Source organism: Chlamydotis macqueenii, chromosome 24, assembly GCF_036417535.1.
Source record: "Chlamydotis macqueenii isolate bChlMac1 chromosome 24, bChlMac1.mat, whole genome shotgun sequence".
NCBI classification, from domain to species: Eukaryota; Metazoa; Chordata; class Aves; order Otidiformes; family Otididae; genus Chlamydotis; species Chlamydotis macqueenii.
In genome coordinates, this window is record NC_141579.1 from 3,343,590 (window position 1) to 3,358,067 (window position 14,478).

Here is a 14,478-nt window from a genome sequence, read left to right on the forward strand (position 1 = left end):
CGCTGCCCCTTCTCCTTTGCTTTGAAGGGGGATGTGGCATTGCTGTTGGTGCACAAATTTGGGGGGCAGCAGCCTCCCCCTCTCTCCCCTGCCCTGCACCCCAAGCAGCAGCAGGGCCTGGTGTTCTCCAGCCTGTTCAGCTCTGCGTTTTGCCGGAGATTGTTATTAAGAAGTAAAGGCTCTGCCTTTTTATCATCCCTCTGAGCATCTGTCTGATGTCATTCCGTCTGGCAACCCGGCGATCAAAAGAAGCTCCCGTGGGAGAAATTTCTCAAACAAACAGCCAGCGAGGAAAAAAAATAAGAAATAATACCCATTAAATAAAATAAAATGCCAAAACCACGGCATCTCCCTGATCAATGAAAAGGCAGCGTAACCTAGACTCCGAACACTGAAAATTGCCTCCTACCATTCACCCAGAGCAGGGATGTAGCCTGCCCTGCCCTTACCTGGGTGATTATCCTTAATTGAAGCTGTTTCAGAGCCTGAGAGCATGAAGCTGGAGTCCTTTTTTTATTTTGGGGGGCTTTTTTTCCCTTGTATAAGGCATATGTATGCCCACAAAGCAAATTCTGATTTCTCTTTGATTCGTGCGGCGCTGACAGAGTCCTGAGTGACCCGCTTACTGGAATGGGGAAGACCGACGGAATTGAACGCAACCTGAATCAAAGCTTCATCCCTCCCCAGACTGGGAAAAAGTCCCTTAAACACTGAGACGCTTCACGGCCGCGTTTTTGAAGGGAAAAATGACCAAACGGTGACTTGACTCTGGATTTGGAAAGCAAAGATAGGAGATAGGAATCGTTTTTAGCCTGTCGGAGCAGAGCGTTTGAAGAGGAGCTGTCGTGGAAGGGAGCGTATGCACTGGTGAAAAGCTGCCCATTTGAGCCAGATCCCAGTTGGATTCTCTTGGATCCGTCGCTCATGGCGTCTGTAGCCACGATTCCTCTTTGCAAGCCTCATTCCCCTCTCGCCGTGCAAATCTCTCTGCCATTTTCTTCCCTCCTGCTGGGAGGTTTCGGGGCCTTCAGCAGAGCTCCTCTGATCCTTTTTTCCTGAAAAAAAAAACCCGCCCGCTCTTTGCTCAGCTTTGGGAAACTTCCCACCACCAGCTCTGCTTGTCAGCAGCCGTAAAAACCGGGTCAGTTTTCATCGTGGGGGCCCAAAGCTTTTGCTGACAGCCTGAGGCTGGGGAGAGCATCCCGCAGCCCCGAAATGAGGCGTCGGCGGTTTCTCAGGGTCACCACTGCATGGCAGAGACGAAACCCAGTGCGGCAGCTTCCCAAGGGAGCAGCTCCAGCAAAGCGAGGAAGGGGCAACGAGAAGCAACATCAATGCTCAACGAGCGTTCATGAAATACGATGGGATTGTCCGCAGAGCATCCCTGCTGCCTGCAGCATCTCAGCCCTGGTCTGGGCTCTGATAGTGCCAGGAATTTGCAGCAATCTCAGGGCACGCATCCACCATGTGAGGATAAATAACAATTTTGACGCGCTTCTGCTCCATTTCTGCTTGTCGCTGCCTCGATTTCCCCTTGAATAGATTTTTTTTTCTCTGTTTCCTCCTCCACTGTGAAATCTCCATTTCCAGCCCTCTTAGGGGTGACCCTCACCCCCAGCCAAACCCTTTTGGGTCTCCCTTAAAGGGGCTGATATCTCTCACGCTTGGCGAGGGGAGCTGCAAGGTTTTTCCATCATCTGCTAATGATAGGAAAGCAACTTTTTATTCCCTTTCTCCCCCTCCTCGGTCTTGGCAGGAAAGGTGGAATGCGGATCGTGAGAGGAGCAGCCACCTTTCAGGCCAACAGCTGCTTTTTGGGGGATGGGTTAGATAAATGTGCAGGATTTCCAATCAGCCCTACACATCCCGGCCAGAAAGCTTCACCAGAGCACGGGAATGGCTGACTCCGATACCGCCGCGTTCATCCCGGGCTCGCGAATCCACCGCGACGGTGCTGCTCAACAGCGTAGGACGCGAAGGAGAATGGCAGGGAATAAAACCAGGTCAGCTTGCTTTGGAAAGAGCCGAGACACGGTGGGAGCTCCTCCAAGACATCTTCTGCCGCTTTTGGATGCTAGGGCTGTCCCCGCGGGAGGGACCAACCCACTTGCACGCAAGGCAAGACCGCGGTGGTGTTTTTGTTTTGTTTTTTTTTTTTCCCCACTGCCTAGTGAAGGAGGAGCAGAGGTACAGCAGGGCTGCAGCTCATGCGGGGAAGGACGCGGCGGGCTCGGGAATGAAACTTTCTGGGTGTTTTCCCGTCAACCTGTCGCTGTCACCCGCTTGGCCAGCCATCCGGTGGCGATGGGACACCCCGGGCAGCGGAAGGGCCACCCCAAAAGGAGACGCAACCCTGGGGAAGGAGGATTCGCAGCGGCGGGCAGGCTGGAGAGGAGCCGTGTCTCTGGACGGACAGACAGACAGGCTCTGCCATCTCCAAAAGCCACAAGTGTGTCACCGAAGGACTTCTGTCACCGACACGCTGGGCGACAAGGCATTGCGGCTTTGGGGGTGGACAGCCTCGTGCATGGAGAGATCCTGTGGGCAGTCTGGATTTCTTCTCCTCCTCCTCCTCCCCGTTTCCCATCCACCCACCCAACTTCACGTGCAGTGGGGAAGGAGAGAGCCTCGGGCAACCACGCTGGGCGGAATTTCCATCTGGATACCGTGTAACACAGCCCAGGGAACGGCCAGGCGCGCTATCATCTTCCGCTCTCCAGAAATCAAAGCAAGTCAAAAGCTTTTTTCCCTTCTTGCCAAGGGCTCGAAATCCCATCAAGATCCAAAGCGTATCATTCCAGTGGGAGATTTATACTGGGGGAAGGGGCAGAATTGGTTATTTGATGATTGAGTTGGGTTTTTTTTTTTCTTAACGTCCCCCTTCCCTCCCTCACTGTACAGCACAAATCCCCTTTCCAACACATGCACGAGAGCAGAGCTGAACTGTTTGCACAGAAAACAGGTGATAAATCACGGGGCAATTGATTCAAACCATTCCAGGGAATGGGAAACACATGGACGGTCCTTTCTAATTAACTGTTTGATATGGCTGCGGTGAGTTTGGGTGTAGTTTCCAATGTTTTGCGTTTGGCTTGGCTCAGCCTTCTCCATGGTAACTGCAGTTTACCGGAAAGTGAGAAAATCCTGCGTTCGAGAGAGCTGAAGTGACTTGGTACAGTTCAGCTCAACCACAATAAAACCAACCCCCCCCCCCAAAAAAAGGAAAAAAAAAGTAAATACGGTGTTTCCTCTGTGGGGAACGTTCCCTTCTCTTGCTCTTTCCAGCTGGAAAAACAAAACTAAATAAAAGGTCCTTCTGCTTTATCTGAAAATCTCCATGTTCTGGTGGGTTCCTGGGCCCCGTTGCCCTCCAAAACACACGCTGAGGTTTGTGGGTCAGGCCAAGTCCCTCCGCCAGCTCTCCCACCTGTAGGTAGACGCCCACCAAAGTACCCAAATCACCAGTCTATCACCCCTTCTTGGTCGCGCTGCCCACCCAAAAACCCAAGAAGGGTTTAGGCTGTGGGTGTGCCAAGACACCGTTCCACCCATACTGCCTACCACGAGCGCGACGCAGGCACCGCATGGCCAATAAGGTTGGGATGTTAATATTTTTTATTGTTTTTTTTTTTTCTTCCTCCTTCCCCCTTTGCACCACGACTCCCTGGGGCCCCGCCGGAACATCTGGCCAAGCCACCTCTGATTCCATTTATTGGTGGATAATTTATTTGTGGATCAGCAGGGGAAAAGCGACCCAGCCGTTGAGTGGAGGTATAGTGGTTGACCCTTCGGCGGTCCTTGCTCGAACATGGGGTTCGTTAGGTGTTTGGGGCCTGATCCAGACCTGAGGAAGTGAAACGCAGATCTCCCCTTTCAGATCCAGGGCTGTTAGATCTTGGTCCAAAAACACTGAGGGAAATCAGTCAAATAAATGCTCGGTGAATATTATTACACATTATTCATTCTTTGGGAATATTTTACAGTATTAATCACTCCTTGTGCATATTATTAAAGCAGCTTCCACTCAAAGAAGGAAATTAAATTGTAAAAACCAGTGTTTCTCCCTGTCCTTTTATCTTTTACACTTTTTTCCCCACCATCTCTTTTTTCCAACCTTTATTTTCAGCAGCCTACAAGCTCAGGGTAAGGCAGAAGCACCCCAGATCCCGGCGTCCGAGTGGTTTAGTGCCGGGATGGTCGTCTTAATCCGTGTTTTCCCCGTCATTCTCCCTACTGCTTATTTGTATCGTAGCTGTGAGCTCAACTCATCGCGTCTGAAAGGTGTCAACAGGCTAATACTCCCTTGTCAGCAGACTCTTCAAAATTCTCTTAAGGCTTTCCAATTGCCGTGGATCTCGTTCAAATTCTGTTCCCCATCTTTGGCTAAAATTATCCAGCTTTCAAAAATATAAATGATTTTTTTTTTTCCTTGCACAATCAAAAGCGTGGGCTTATTTTTCTTTGAATCAAAATGCAGAGGCATTTTCCAAGGAGACATTTTGGAAAAAATACTGAAAATTTTGCAAATTTTGCAGCCAAAAGCAATTGACCCTTTCCCCTGGGGAAGAGTTTCATTTACTTCTGGCATTGCCACGCATACCAGCGGTCAACCCCGTCGTACACGTGGCCAATCACAGCGCGTAAAATGAAACCAGGATGCTTTGCACGGGTTTTTGGGAATGACAGCCAAAGCCTGAGCCGCACAGGGGAACACGTCGGTGCAGAAACCCCTTCTTACGTGCACGGCGCAAGGCAGCGCAACAAATCCTGCCTCTTTGCCAGCACCCGTGGACCGGGAGCTGAACCGGTGATGGAAATGTTTTTTCCTAACGTGCCCCGCGCTGATGGGACTGCGGTGGGGAGATGCCTTCCCTCCCGGGGGCTGTTTGAGCTCTGGTAAGGTCTGATTTTGGCTTGTGCCCATGAGATGCCGGAGGAGGATGGCAGGAACTGCACACCTTTCTGGGCTCATGATGGAGGTTTCCTTTCCACCTGCACATCAGATCTCCCAGCTCTGGCTCTCACGGGGGATTTTCAGCTGTAATGAGATCAGCTGTTCCTGCTTATAACCGAATCCAAATGATTAAATAAAAAAAAAATTTAAAAAATGAAATCCAAGCCAGGAACAAAGTCACCACATGCTTGGTAGGGTTTCAGGATGGGTTTCAGCCCTACTGCCCTTTGTATTTTAATTTTGACCAGGGGATTGTGCAGTGAAGAGGCTGTTTATAGAAATTAACTTTTTCATTAGACATCTACACTTACTGATGGATCTTTGGACAGAGAGTGAGCTCTGAATGAAAAGGAGAATCTCCTCCAGTCCGGAGGGATGAGTGGCTGCCACTTGCCACTCCAGCACTGGGTTACTGTGTGACCTTGGTCACGTCACCTCACCTCCCTTGTCTCCCCTGTAAAAGATGGCTTGAGATGCTGCCACTTCCAGATGAACAGCCCACGGAAAGCCGAGGATCGCTATTTTTAAAGAGAATAGCCCTAGTGATGTTTTCTTCACAGGCTCTTTCTGCTTTCCTGTGTTTCCAAATCCTCAGCCCTTTTAATTTCTTGGGAAAGCATCTGGTTTCCAGCTCTGGGTCTCTCCAATCTGTCATTTTCCACAAATATACAAACATCCTTTTTTTTTTTTTTTTTCGGATGATGGATTAGGGCTGCACTTCGGCTTCGATCGCACAGCCCAGACTGGAAGAGGGGGCTTTGAAGTCATGAAAATCTCACATTCCTGTACTGCCAGCAGAACACAGCGCACAGGAGAGACGTACACACTGGGAAACACAGACCCTGGCTCGTTTACGCTGCTCCAGCGTCGTCCCGTATAACATTACACATCGGGTTAATTCAACTAAAGGGCACCGTTACCCTCTGCTTCCTCTGTGATAAGATACAGTACAGAAATACTAGCAAGCACCATCATGATTTTCTGCCGATTTACTTGCTGAAGCCATAAATCAGCACTTGTCAGAAGCTTGAGTTATGCGCCTGGGCTGGAGATTGATGGAGCCAGCTGCCAGGAGGAATTACCAAGCGGCAAACTTGAGTCCGAAATCATTGTTTTAGGCCTCGGAGCGAGGTAGAATGTTCAGGTGATTTATACAGGAGGAAACGGCTTTATGTCCCTTTCAACTGGAGTCCTGGATCCTGCCAATAATTGAATTTAAGCTCTGATCTCACCAGTACGATAAGGTTTACGGATGAAGCCCTGCCCTCAGTGGAAGATTTTTGCCGTAGCCTTCCACCGAGCAACCTTGTACCCAGCACACACTGCTTGTCTGCTTTTCCTATCCCACCTTTTTCCATGTATTTTAGACTTTGCAAAGTGGAGTGGGGTCGATTAGGAAAAGAAGGCCCCGTGTCGTGTACGAGAAGTAAATAGTGAGTTAATAAATAAGGTGCCAGCAGATGGTGCTCAATAATTTGCAGCATCCTTGCAGGGGTGAAGCGGTCCATCCCCAGCAAAACGCTGTTCAGAAGGAGGATTAACAAGGGAGCAGGTACCGGCTACGTGCACACCCAGCCCTCAAAGGATGCTCCAGCCTGCAAAGTGCCACGTGATTAAAAAATAAATAAATAAATAAAAATTGTGCAAACTACTTCTAGCAGGAAGGCACTTTTTGGACAAGGCTGGTGGCCAGCCTGCCAGGAAAAACGCCATGGTCCCAGGGGAGCGGTGTCGTTAGCTCATTTCCCATCAGCGCAGGGAGCAGCGGTTGCGGCGGTCCCTGCCAAGCAGTTGGGGAAGGTGGTGAGACAGGGTGGCACGGGGCACCTCGAGGTCATCTCATCCCCTCCCCAAGATGGACCGGCATTGCCCACCGGCACGGGCAGCAGGTGCAGGGATGGAGGCAGAAAAGTGTTTATAGGACTTAGGAAAAGCTGAGGTTTCTGGCAGGTTCCTGAGACGTTCGGTTTGGCCCAGAGCTCTCCGCTGTCTAAATTGTGGGATTAGAGTCAAACACGAAACCGGAGCAATAGGCTAAAGGCAGAGCTGGCAGCTGGCTGGAGGTCGGTTTTTCCTCCGTGCGAGCCAGGCCTTTCGAAGAGAGAAAGTTGAGGAAGGGGGGGAACAAAAGAAAAAGGAACCCAGCGAAACGGGGGTGGAAATAACCCCCGAAGGAAGAGGGATGGAACAGCAAGGGAACGGAGAGGTTGATCCAGAGACTGCATAGCGGGAAGCGTCTGCAAAGCAAAGCAGATGGGACGGGGGAAGCCAACACCACCCCGGGGACCATCTCCCAGGTCTGCTGGCACCCATCCCCGCTGTCCCGCTCGCTCCCAGGACCTCAGCTCCGCTGCCATGTGGAGCGGGAGGGCGTTTCTCCACCAACGGCTGCTTGTTATTGGTTTTGCTTGAGAGGCAGTTCTGCTTTTCAAGATCGGGACGGTGCACTGGGTTGACCTCCGGCGTTTTACTGTCGTGTGGTTTGGATTAGCTGACTCATTGTTTATGGCGGGGTTTCACGGCCGTTTGGTGGGGCCGAGACACACACACACAAAAAAAAATTATCTGCGCTGGGCACGAAAGGAGATTTTGGCTACAAAGCATCAATACATTGTGAGATAGGCAGGAAAGCAGAGTTTTCCTGGGACTCTTGGAGAAACCTGTGATTTTTCATAGAGAATGTCTTCTGTGCTGCTGGTAGTCCCCAGGAACGAGAGGATAAACAGATTTCCAGCTTCAGAAACCTTATCTCCATCCTCCCAGCTTTTGTTTTCTCCAACCAGTTGTCCAGACGTGCTGGGGATAGAAGTCAGATGTGGTCTGAATAGACGTGAGGGATTCAAGCGGGGAAAAATCATACCATGTGGATGAAGCAGGAATCTGAGAGCAGAGCTGCTCAGAACCGACATTGCCTCCTCCTTCTCGCCATTATCTCCTGCAGACCCCGTCCTTTAGTCAAACGCCCCCAGAGCTCATTGGTGGGGGATCTGAGGATCTCATCAACCTCAGCAACTCAGGTTTTCTTCTTTCGGAGGCCAAGCAAAGCATCAAGCCGTACTCCTTGGTGGTGCCATCATCACCACACACAACCAGACGTGATGGTATGTGCCTGCTCCCCATAGTTGTGCCCACAACGACAGATGCTCTCCTGGTGCGATCGCTCCGTGCGGCCAGGTTTTGCTGATAATCCCCCAAGAGACTTGCAAGGCTTGGGAGTGAGCTGGAAATGGCAGGTGTGAATGAACACAGCTCCAGGTTTCCAAGCTCTGGGTGCTTTGGGCCTGTCTCAGCCTCAGGTTTGAGTTTAGCTCATGACAGAAATGAGGGCAAAGCAGCAAAATTTGGATCAGACCCATCTCTGGGCTCTGAACTGCAACGCGAGCTCCAGCTACGCTGTGCCTCTGGGGCTGTTGGCCATGCCGGGGATGGAGCTGTTCCTCTGCCAGATGATACCTCCTGTACATGGAGAACTCTTTGTTGGGTCTTGTCAGGCTTTGCTGTTGAACATTGGTACTTAGCAGCTCGTAAATGCAAGGTGCGCTGGAATTGAAACAACATGCGTTAAAAAGCGCAAGTGCAAGACTCTTGGGTCATCTTTATGTTCTTGACCTCTCTGCCACGGCTCCAAGCTGCTGTATGCTGCCCAGTGCTCTTTGCAGACAATGCCCCATTGATTGCCCCTGGGGGAGCTCATGCCAACGGAGAGGGTCGTGCTGACGCTCGGCAGCGTCGCTGGGCCCCAATCTGCCCTTGGAAATGCCTCGCACAATGCGCGGACTGTGCCTGTCGGCACATCGTAGCACCAATGCGATGTCACTGGAGGCCTGGTGATCGGCACGCACAAAAAGGGTCTTATGGTGGCAGGGTACAGGCCTGACGTTCAGGGCGATGAATGTCACTGGTTTATTCCCTTTTCTCGCTGGAAACAAAATGCCCTTTAAAAATAAAGGAAAAACGCTGAACTGGCCGTGGCTTCGGTCTGAATACCGCCGGTTGCCCGCTTTGCGCGGCCTTTTCCGTAGGGCCCCCTGCCCATGCCGACAACCCCGGCCCGGGCCCCCAGGGAGAAGGGAATCAGCGCTTCGCATTTCTAACGTGCAAGTCGGCTTCGGCGTGATCGTCCCCAAATCTCCGCGAGCTGCCGTTAGTGGGCGATCCAAGCGGATCTGCAAGGTAGGGACCAGGTCTTCGGGTAAAACGCTGAGGAGAGGTCGTGTAGCAACGTAAACCCTCCTGGCCACGAAACGTGGGCAAGGGCTCCAAGAGGCTGGGTTGTTGTTTGGTTGCATTGGGGTTTTTTTTTGATCTTTAATACCATGTTATTTTTATATAAGCCTCTTTCCAAAACAAGGCCTATAAAATCTCCAAGCAATGTCCTCTCTCCCTGCCCCTTCCCCGAGTAAATATTTTTAGCTCTCGTAAACACAAGCCATTAAGGACTCCAGAGCGATAACCGATGCTCTGGGGAGGTACCACGGCAGGGGCAACCCCCACTCATCTCCATCCAGAGCCGCTTGAAGCACGACCCAAAATTTCACCCTTATTTTAGCACCTCTGGCTGGAGCCCGCCGCGTGGATTTGGGACCCACCAAATGCTCGACCCAACCCCTGCTTCCCTCCTTGACAGGGAGCCGGGAGGAGGCAAAGCTCTGCAAAGCAGGTGCTGAACTGGGATTTTTTTCGAAGTAAACCCAAAGGAATGAGTTGGCCAGAGCTCGGCGGCTTGCAGCTGGCCCCAGAATGTCACAGAGCTGGAAAACTCTCATCTCTGTCGTTAATCCCCCCGAGGCTTTGCCGGATGCTCCGCAGGAGATGCTGTATACAAGGATGCTTTGGACCTCGCGGTTCCTGGATCATACGCTGATGAGGTGCTGTCTTTCAGTTGAAATAGCAGAGGGGGGGCAAAAAAGATAGATTTGTAAATTCTCCAGTTTTAAACCCAAGTGGAGATCTCCTTTGATTTAGCCTCACCCCTCTCCATGAGCATTCCTGCTGTCCCTGCCTGAGCTAGCACCAAAGCACATCTTTCCACTGTCTGATCCCAACTTTGATCCCAGAATCCCTGCAGCCCTCACCAAATTTCCCTAAATTTGATGGAAAGTTCACTGCCTTTTTTTTTTTTCCTAGTAAAAATATTGATATTTGGGGAAATCAAAGCAGCCGCAGCGTTTCTCTGTGCTTTGCTGGAGGCTGGCGCCCCAGTTTCATACAAATTGCACGAGGGACCGGAAAGGGGATAAATAAATTGCCCACGGGGATCGTTCGGAGCAGTCCAGCGAGAAACGCCGTCCAGTTCCCAGGTCTCAGCGTTTGACCCAGGTTGCGCAACAAGCAGGAGGACTGGGATCGCGCTGATGAGTCCAAGATGTCCCCAGGAAAGGGGACATCCAGAAAAGGCTGGAGGAAGCCAGCGGTGCCAGGGGAGGACGCTGGGGAAGCGTCCGATGAGAGCAGATATGATGTTGGCTTGGATGCAAGAGTCTCTTGAAGAAGGAAGGGGCTGGCGAGATGGCTTTGGGACAGCAAGTGGCTTTCTCGGGCTGGTTGGGGCCATTTAACGTGCCCCGCTCCGCTCTGCAGGACTCAGGGTGGCCTTGCGGAGCTGGACTTACAAGACAAAGCCTAGAGATGCGCAGGCTGGGGAAGGGGCTTATTGGCACGTCTTAAACGGAGCGAGATGAGAGCTGGGCTCCCGTCCAAGGTTGAGGGCAAGGCATCACTCTGAATTTCCCAAGCTACCCGAGCCTTCTGGGTTTGCAGCTTTGCAGCCTCCCAAGATCGAATTCCCATGACGGATTCCCAGCGGCGGAGAGAGGAAAGCTTCCCAAAAGGGCCCAGATCCCATCTGCTGAGCAGCCTCCTCCTCTGGCTATTTGTAGTATTTGGAGTTCTGAAGAAAGCGGCAAACAAGGAGGAATTTCTCCCTTCTTTGAGGCTCCCGTTTCCCTCTTCCCTGGGGAACCTCCCTTCTGAGGCCTACCCATCCAGCCGCCCGTGGCAGTGGCTCTTCCCACCGTTCTTCTGCCCCAGAAAGCCTCCCAGGACACCATCCTGTTGCCATCAGGTGCAGTCAGGCCCCTGCTTTCTCCATCCACTGGGCATCTGTAGGGTTGGTTGGGATGTGATTGGCACAATTTAGGATGGGGGACGTTTCTTGAGCTCCCCTGTTCTCTAAGCGGTGGCTGGAGGCTCAGGAAAATCCCAATTTGTGGTTGCATGTCTAGAGGGCCTGCATTAATATTTCTTTCCCTCCTGCTCCTCTCCCACGCCTTCGCTTTTGCCTTTATAGGGGAACAGCGTCATCCACGAGGATTTGCGGACTTTGCTTTCCAAAGGGCAAGGGATGCTGAGCGCTTTTTGCAACCCGGCTCCGAGAGCTGAGCCCTCGGGCATCGTTTCCCCTCTCATCCTCTTTCCCAACGCCAAGACGGGAGAAGTCTCCTTGCTAATGGGTATAAATGGTGGTGACATCAGCAGGGAATGACGCGCCTCTCCCTCCTTCACAGTAAAATACATCTATCATCCGCCCGCGCCATTCATTTTCCTCTCATCGCTCCCTGTTTTATTTACCCCCTGGATTTAAGCGCCATGGAAAGCCCTCCCCGCGTGGCAGCGGGCCGCGGCTCGGGTTTGCCGTCCCCGAAAGGAGGCGGTGGCAGGAGATGGGGGGGAGATGTCAGACGGCCCTGAGTCACCACGAAACCGCGCGCATTCATTTTCCTGTCAAACCGCCTTTAAACAAGCCCGATGTGAGTAAACATGGAAGCGCGGATTGCGAAGGCCGTACAAACACTCCCGGCTAACCGGTTTGTGCTCAGCAGATGTTAATGTTTAGCAGGCGGGGATGTGCCAGAGAGGAAAGGAAAAGGTTTCTTTCCACGGCGGGCGAGGAGGAAAAGGTGATACAGCCGCCGGAGCCGGCCATTTTGGGTGGGCGAGGCCCAGGTTAGCAGCGGAAGGCGGCCTGGAGCATCCCCAAAACCCCTCGCGAGCACCTGCTTGACCCCCATTCAGCCCAGCACACGACTCAAATCATCCACGGCGCGCGCTGGGATGGGTGTCACCGTCGCAGGGCACGCTCCAGGGGTTTAGGAGGGTTTGTCGGTCGGGGCCGCGTGGTATCCGTAGGAGCCGAGCTGCAGCGCGTGTAGGAAAGCAGCCACAACCCTGAAATAATGTTATCTTAGCAAATGGGTTCGTTATGGTTGTCGGCTTCCTCGAGAAGCATTTCTTAATCCAGAAAAGCAGCGGTCCCAGGGCGGCGGGAAGTTTTTCATTATCGGCTCCGAGGAGTTCGGAGATGAGAGATTAGGGGAAAAGGCACACAAATCTGCTGCTCCGGGAAAGAAAAACACAGGATCTGTCTTTGGTGAGATGTGAAAATGCCTTGGGAATACCGGCGGCATTCAGATGTGAACTCAGGTAGCCCAAACCTGCCATGGGGGTGGCCAGATGTGGGCTACAAGCGTTGATTTAGCCAAGAAAATCAGACAGAAGCGGAGAAAGGAGGTGCCCGCACCTGTGGCAATGCTGCTTCTCCCGTTTCCTCATTTCGCCGCGTTCTTTCCGTCGTTTTTCACAATATTTTGAGCAAACCCCAAATATTTCCACTCGGAGAAGCCCAATATTGGCTGTTTGTGTATATAACGTGTGCAGCGCGCGGACGCAACCGTAACCTCCAGCCCGGCCGGAGGAGTTAAGACTGCAGGAGTTTCACAGCATCTCGGGGTGCACCCACCAACTTGATATTGGTTTGGTTTTTATCTTATTAAATCTCCTTCTCGCTCAGTTTTATCAGTTATTTATTTATTTGGGTTTATTGCTTCCCTTGTTCATTTTGTCGGTTTGTTTACTCAATCCCCAAGGCTGCTGAAATGAGGCACCGAAAAAGAAAATATAGGACAAGTAATTATTATTTGCATGTTCTGTGGAACGAGCCAAGAAAGAGTCTCCGGGGAGAGGGTGGGATTCGCCTGTCTTTGTTTCTTCAGAGGCGATATTAAAAAGCAAAAATGTGAAAAGGCGGGTGGAAGAGTTAACCCTTGCCGGAGCCGCGTCTCCGCACCGCGGCAGGGTTGAGAGCTCCCAGCAGCGGGGAGGAGAAAGAGGATGAATCAGAAACAGGTTCCTTTGTGCTTTTGGCTTGCTACCAGCAGAAACAATGCAAAAAAAAAAAAAAAAAAAAAAAAGCAAGAGGAATCTCTGGCAGCGAGGAGAGAGAAGCTATGCAGTTTGGTACCCAGGGCAAAGCAAAGGGCAGGGTTCTTTTTTTTCCCACGTAAACTCACCCTGCAAAAAAAAAAAAAAAGAAATATATATATATATCCCCCAATGGCATTTTTAGGATTGAACCCTAGGCAGATTTGGTGAACAATTTCCAGACGAGGAGCTCTCGCGTGGCACATGCTGGGGCTGAGCGCCCGGCTGCATGGGATGCTCAGCATCACCCCGGGTGCCGACGAGCCCCTGCACGGTCCCAGGGCGGCTCGCAAGAAAACATTCAGATGCCCATCGCCTTGTACCAACTCATTGGCTTCACAACAGAGGTAATTTTGTGCCTTTTTTTGGTTTTCTTTACTACAAGGAAACAAAAACATTGACTCCCACACGCACACATGCCACACGCTAATTACAGAAGGCTTTTATTTTCTGTTTTTCAGGTCCAAATAGGAAACGTTGGCCACGGCTGGAAAACCACCTCGTCTGCGTGCTTCCAGCAACCCTTCGGCTGCATCAGGAAATAAAATCTATAATTGCCTCTGCGTTGGGGATGGGAGGAAGGAAGGAAGGAAGGATGGATGCGAGGAATTATGCAGAATCATTTATACTGGAGAGCGACCTTTTTTTTTTAAATAAAGAGCGACTTAAATATTTTTAAATTATGTGCTTCACATTTTCTTCAAGACGTCAGATCCTTGCTCTTGAGGGGATGGTCCTATGGACTGGGAGGAGGAGATGAGTTGTCTCTTTTGACTTCCCTTCAAAAGCAGGGAAAAAAAAAAGTTTAAAAGGGATCGAGCCAAAGATTTCCTTTTCAAAAAGACACTTTCCAAATGGTTTTATGCGACCAAAAATAAAAGCACACTGTGAGCAACATAAAGGTGATTTTCCTTCCGTCCCCATCACCTTTTGGCAGCCGTGTTTTGCCTGCCCCACGGGGATGGCGTCACACAGCAGGCACACTCAGGGAGGGTCTCCAGCCACTCTGTGACGCTCCGGGGATGTGGAGAAGCCAAAAGACCCCCGGGATTTGGGTGGGATAACAGCTGCTTTGCATTAGCATCTCCCTCTTGAGGTTTCCCTTGTTTTTCTTCTTTCTCCTTGTTTCCTTTTCTCGCTACTCGCTCTTTTTTCTCCTGCCTTTGAGATTAAAAAACAACCCCACACAGCCCAGGTTCTCCCTGTCTTTCAGTGCCCGATTTCCTCCGCTGTTTGCTTTTCCGCCCGATATATCCTCACCTCGAAAGTGAGCGCTGAAGCCGGAGGGGTTGACGGGCAACTTGGGAAAACCGGGATGAAGGCCA